A 6,000-nucleotide genomic window follows, 5' to 3' on the forward strand; every position below is an offset into this window, starting at 1 on the left:
AAGGGGCTCACCATGGATACTCGTCAGTTCATAGAGATGATGTGTGGTGGAACCTTTCTTGATAAAGATCATAATGAGGCTTGGGAATTTTTAGATATGTTAGCAGAGAATACGCAGACATGGGATGTCTCTGCTAAATCAGACCAAACTAGACCCATTCCTAGAGAGAAAGCGGGAATGTATGTCCTAAGAGAGGAAGACGACCTTAATGCAAAATTCGCTACATTGGCTAGAAAGGTCGAAGCCTTGGAAATTAGGAAGATTGATATGGTTAAAGCAAACACTTCCTTAGGTAATTTTGTAGCATTTGTGGTGGTATAGACCATGACACAAAGGATTGTCCAATAATCTCAGTTGTACAAAATATCACGCATGAGCATGATCAAGCAAATGCTATAAATAATTACTAAAGGTCAGTTATGCAACCATTAGGAAACATGTACAATCCAAATTGGCGTAACCATCCGAATCTTAGTTAGAGGAATGGACCACAAATTAATGTGCCCAATGCACCTCAAATGCCTCCACAAAATAACTTCTTTGGGGCACCTAACAATGCACCATATGTGCCCCTGCCAAAGCAATCATCTGTGGAGGATGCATTGACCACATTCATGAACTCTCAAGCTCAAATGAATCAGTCTCTAATCCAATCAAATCAGGAATTAAAGACAGCTGTTGCTAGGATTGAGACTCAACTAAATGCTAGGGAAAAAGGCATCCTTCCTTCTCAACCTGTGCCAAACCCTTGAAACACACATTTCATTGGAGACTCAAATCCAAGTGAACTACATCATGAACAAGCTAAGGCCTTCATTACCTTGAGAAGTGGAAAAGAGGTCGATAACAAGATAATGCAACCGGTAGAAATACTGGAGGATGAGCCACTGTCTCAAGAAAATGATGAACCGGCTATGGTTCAAGAGCCGCAACAGCAAAAGGATAAAGAGACTAAGTCATATGAGCCTCCAGTTCCGTTCCCATCTAGACTTCGGAATCCAACTGTCCCCATGAAATATCAAGAGGTGTTGGATGTGCTCCAAAAGGTTACTGTCAATATTCCTCTGCTTGATGCCATTAGATAAATTTCATCATATGCTAAATATCTCAAGGACTTGTGCACTGTAAAGAGGAAATTAAATGTGCACAAAAAGGCCTTCCTTACTGAGAAAGTGAGCGCTATCATTCAACAAAGGGTTGTACCCAAATACAAAGACCCGGGAAGTCCCACTATTCCTTGTATTATTGGGAATTTTCAAATTGAGCATGCTTTGCTAGATTTGGGTGCAAGTGTCAACTTAATACCTTATTCGGTTTACAAACAAATGGGGTTAGGCGAGCTTAAACCAACCACGATTACACTCCAACTCGTTGACCGTTCTATTAAGGTACCAAGGAGAATTTTAGAGGACGTGCTAGTCCAAGTGGAGAAATTCTACTTCCCCGTGGATTTTATTGTACTAGACACTGAACCATGTGTAAATGCTAGTGCTCAAGTTCCCATCATTTTAGGCCGCCCATTCCTAACAACTTCAAATGCAATCATAAATTACAGGAATGGAATGATGAACTTGTCTTTTGGTAACATGACTCTAGAGCTAAATATTTTCAATCTATGTAAGCAGCCCATTGATAATAATGAGATCCATGAGTTGAATTTCATGGACTGCTTGATAGAAGAAGAGGAATTAGAACCTAGTCTGACTGAGGAATTGATTCAAGTCATTGGAGACTTGAAAATTTCAGATTTAGAAAAAGTGCTTGCTGAAATTTCTGATGATAATGAGAGCACTACCACCCAGGACATTGGTACGTACCAATGGCGACCGCGCACTCAAATCCTATCTATCGAGGACTTGCGACCTCTGCCATCACCAACCAATGATCCAATACTTGATTTAAAACCACTACCAAATGAGCTTATGTATACTTAGGTGAAAATAAAACTTATCCTGTGGTGATCTCTTCATTTTTAGAGAAGGATCATGAGATTAAATTGTTGAAAGTTCTAAGGGACCACAAAGGAGCCTTGGGCTGGACCATTTCTGACATTAAAGGTATAAGCTCTTCCATATGCACCCATCGGATCCACCTCGATGATGACGCCAAACCAATTAAACAACCTCAAAGGCGTCTCAATCCAAACATGATGGAAGTTGTAAAAAATGAGGTGATCAAATTATTGGATGTGGAAATCATCTACCCAATATCCGATAGTGTTTGGGTGAGTCCAACTCAAGTAGTCCCAAAGAAATCTGGAATAACTATTGTGCAGAATTCTAATAATGAACTCATACCAATATGTGTCACCACTGGTTGGCGTGTTTGCATTGACTATAGAAAATTGAACCAAGTCACAAAGAAGGACCATTTCCCTCTACCATTCATTGATCAAGTTTTAGAGAGGGTAGCAGGTCACTCCTTTTATAGTTTTCTTGATGGATATTCTGGATATAACCAAATAGAGATAGCCCTGGAAGACCAAGAGAAAACCACATTCACTTGTCCATTTGGCACGTTTGCTTTCAAACGGATGCCATTTAGATTGTGTAACGCCCCAGCAACTTTCCAACGGTGTATGTTAAGTATTTTTTCAAATATGGTTGGAAAGTTTCTTGAGATTTTCATGGACGACTTCTTTGTATTTGGGAGTAGTTTTGAGGAATGCCTTAACAATTTATCTCTTGTCTTGTCTAGGTGTGAAGAGAAACACCTTATCTTAAATTGGGAGAAATGTCATTTCATGGTTCAAAAGGGAATTGTTTTGGGCCATGTTATCTCCAAAAATAGAATCGAGGTAGATCGCTCAAAACTTGACATTATAGCTAATCTACCTATCCCCCGAACTGTTAGAGATGTTAGATCACTTATAGGACATGCTGGTTTTTATAGAAGATTCATCAAGGATTTTAGTGCCATTACTAGACCCTTGACTAATCTTCTTCAAAAGGATGTTCCATTTAAGTGGACAAATGAGTGTGCAAGTGCCTTTAATAAAATTAAATCATCCCTTACCACTGCACCTATCATGCGTCCACCAGATTGGACACTTTCTTTTGAACTAATGTACGATGCAAGTGATTATGCCATAGGGGCTGTTTTGGGTAAAAGGAAAGATAAACGGCCCTACGTTATTCACTATGCGAGTAAAACTCTAAACTCGGCCCAAGTGAACTACTCAACAACTGAAAAAGAGTTACTTGCAGTAGTTTTTACTTTAGATAAGTTTAGGTCCTACTTGCTGGGATCCAAAGTGGTCATTTTCACAGACCACTCGGCTTTAAAATATTTGTTATCTAAGAAGAATGCAAAGTCGAGACTTTTGAGATGGATCCTCCTACTCTAAGAATTTGACTTAGAGATAAAAGATAAGAAAGGAGTAGAAAACGTAGTGGCCGATCACCTTTCTAGATTGGTGTTAGATGATTCCACTGAAGAGATACATATCCAGGACACTTTCCCTGATGAAAAATTATTTGTGATCTCCAAATTGCCTTGGTATGCGGATATAGTAAACTATCTTGTAACGGAAAAAATGCCATATCATTGGAAGTCACAAGATAGAAAGCATTTTGAAACTGAGGTTAGGAACTTCTTCTGGGATGACCCGTATTTATATAAATATGGGACTGATCAAATTTTTAGACGTTGTGTCCCAGAGGATGAAGTTCGAAGTGTTATTTCTTTTTGTCACATGGAAGCATATGGTGGCCATTTTTCTACTAAGAAAACCACTGCAAAAATCCTGCAGTGTGGTTTTTACTGGCCCACCATGTTTAAAGACACCCATGCTCTCTGTGTTGCTTGTGATAGATGTCAAAGGTTGGGAAGAGTGTCTCGGCGCAACATGATGCCTTTATCCCCAATTTTACTATTGGAGATTTTTTATTGTTGGGGTATTGATTTTATGGGTCCATTTCCATCTTCTTTTGGATTTCTTTATATATTGGTTGGTGTGGACTATGTTTCAAAGTGGATTGAGGCAGTTCCAAGTAGGACCAATGACAACAAAGTGGTCATACGATTCCTCAAGGTAAATATTTTTGCTAGATTTGGAACTCCAAAGGCCATCATTAGTGATGGCGGGTCTCACTTTTGTAATAGAACATTTGAGGCTTTGATGAAGAAATATGGCATCAAGCATAAAGTGAGCACCCCATACCACCCACAAACGAGTGGGCAAGATGAGATTTCTAATCGGAAAATCAAATACATTTTAGAGAAAACTATAAGGCCAGATAGGAAGGATTGGTCCCTTAGACTATCTGACGCTTTATGTGCTTATAGGACTGCTTATAAGACCCCGATTGGAATATCTCTATATAGATTGGTGTATGGGAAGGCTTGCCACTTGCCTGTGGAATTGGAACATAGAGCCTACTGGGCAATAAAGAAATTAAACTTTGATATGAATCAAGCAAGTGGACAAAGGAAATTAGAGTTAAATGAATTAGAGGAGTTGAGGAGAGACTCCTATGAAAATTTTAAAATCTACAAAGAGAGGACCAAAGCTTTTCATGACAAAAATATCCTGAGGAAGAATTTTGAACCTTAGCAAAAGGTCCTATTATACAATTCCCGTCTCCAGTTCTTTCTGGGAAAGTTAAGAACAAGATGGACAGGCCCCTTCATTGTGAAGAATGTTTATACTCATGGGGTTATTGAAATTGAGAATCCATGTAATGGCAATGTGTACAAGGTTAATGGTCAGAGATTGAAGCCTTATGTGGAAAACTTTCATTTGGGAGAGGAGTCCGCCCCTCTTCATGAGCTAGAATATTCAGAATGATGCTCCTGATCTGACGGAGCATTTGTGTATGATTTATATCATATTCAATTTTTTTAGTGTCACATAGCAGGTGAGTTTTTCATGGCAGGTACTATCCACCCTTTCTTTTATTTTTATTGATCTCTGCATTACATTATCATTACATTGGGGACAATGTAGATTTTTGGTTGGGGGGTGTGGATAGTCATCCATGTGATAGTTTTTTTTTTTCGGGGGTTTCAGTTTATTTTATTATTATTTTTTATTATTTTTAGGTTTCAGTTAGGTTTAAGTTTATTTTTTTTAGGTTTATGGAAAAAAAAATTTCTACATTTTCAAAATAATATTTTTATATACAAGAATGTGAACATGATATTTTGCGAATTCCAAAGGCAAATTTAATACTTAATCTAGGTTGATAGTAGTCAAGAATCTGACAACTAAAAATTATAAACTTGAGTTCAATTATCTAATCACTAGTTTAAAGTGAGTTGTGATTTGATGTACTGAATTCACAATACACCCTAGCTAACTAAGTGAGGAATATGATATGTGAACTAGAATAACGACTTTTGATTCAAACAAGGTTGAATGAACTAGTACCATTGATATATGTTTAAAAGAGAGAATATTAAAGGAAAAAAAAGAGTGATGGAAAAAAGGAATTTTTATTATAGAGCATGAATGCAATGACCATAACAATCGTGTCAGTAATCCGGAATAAGAATACCTAAGTATCCGTTACTGTTACCATTACAAGTACGATACCTTAGGTTATGAAGTAAACCCGATGGGAATCTTCATCTAAGGGTGGTCTATAATAATGAGGATATGATGATAAAAGAAGAAATGTCATAAAAAAATGAGATAACTAGAGATTTCATATTCTTGGGATGATTGAAAGGAGTTAGGATAGGGAACATGCATATTTCTCAAAGTTAGACTAGTGTCACGAAGCACTTAAGGATATTGGGTTATAACTATTCTAAATTTTGATTAGGTCTCTGAACTCAAGGATGTAATGGATTAGAAAATTGAGATTCTAACTAACTTCAGACTTAGGTTAAGAATTGTTTTGTTTTGGAATTCATATGATGAATGGAGGCATAATTGTATAAATTTTATAGTGTTGAAATATTTTTCTTATTTTCAATGTTTGTGGGTAACATTTCTGTAAACCCTCACGAGACTATAACTCGTCCACTAGGGGAAACCTAGGGGTTTAAAGGCTT

This window comes from Magnolia sinica, chromosome 9 (assembly GCF_029962835.1).
Source record: "Magnolia sinica isolate HGM2019 chromosome 9, MsV1, whole genome shotgun sequence".
Taxonomy (NCBI): domain Eukaryota; kingdom Viridiplantae; phylum Streptophyta; class Magnoliopsida; order Magnoliales; family Magnoliaceae; genus Magnolia; species Magnolia sinica.